The sequence below is a fragment of the Chrysochloris asiatica genome, unplaced genomic scaffold (assembly GCF_000296735.1).
Source record: "Chrysochloris asiatica unplaced genomic scaffold, ChrAsi1.0 scaffold00343, whole genome shotgun sequence".
NCBI lineage: Eukaryota > Metazoa > Chordata > Mammalia > Afrosoricida > Chrysochloridae > Chrysochloris > Chrysochloris asiatica.
Genome location: NW_006408861.1, coordinates 1,541,766 through 1,542,383, shown reverse-complemented (window position 1 = coordinate 1,542,383; position 618 = coordinate 1,541,766).

Here is a 618-nt window from a genome sequence, read left to right as displayed (position 1 = left end):
GGGGTATGTTTTATAATGGTATACATGGGCAACCAAGATTCAAAAGACATCCAAGCATCTCAACATTATTTCCCCTTTTCCCCATTCCAACCATGTCTCAGTCCCAGTATCTGTTCCCTGCCCTGTGCTCCACCTTCCCCTCCTTCCCCTTGCAACCAACCCCACATCCCAGCAACCAGAAAAGAATCCCGTACCCCCCTCCTTAGTATGGGTTCTTTTTCTTAGTGTTTTACAGTAGTGCCCTATGCAGTATTTGTTCTTTTGTGATTGACTAATATCACTCAACATAATGTCCTCAAGGTTCATCTATGTTATGCGGTGGCTTTTATGCGGTGGCTTGCAGCTTCCTTATTATTCTTCATGGTAGCATAATATTCCATTGTGTGTATGGAGCACAGGTTGTTTATCCACTCTTCAGCTAATGGGCACTTAGGCTATCTCCTTTTTGCTATGGTAGATAGTGCTGCTGTGAACATTGGTGTGCATATATCTACTCGTGTGACGGCTCGTATTTCTCGTGGGTAAATACCAAGCAAGGAGGGGAATGATTAACTTTTTTGTCTAGGAGCGGAGGTCCCTGGGACCATGAAGAGAGAGAGAGACAGAGAGACAGAGAGC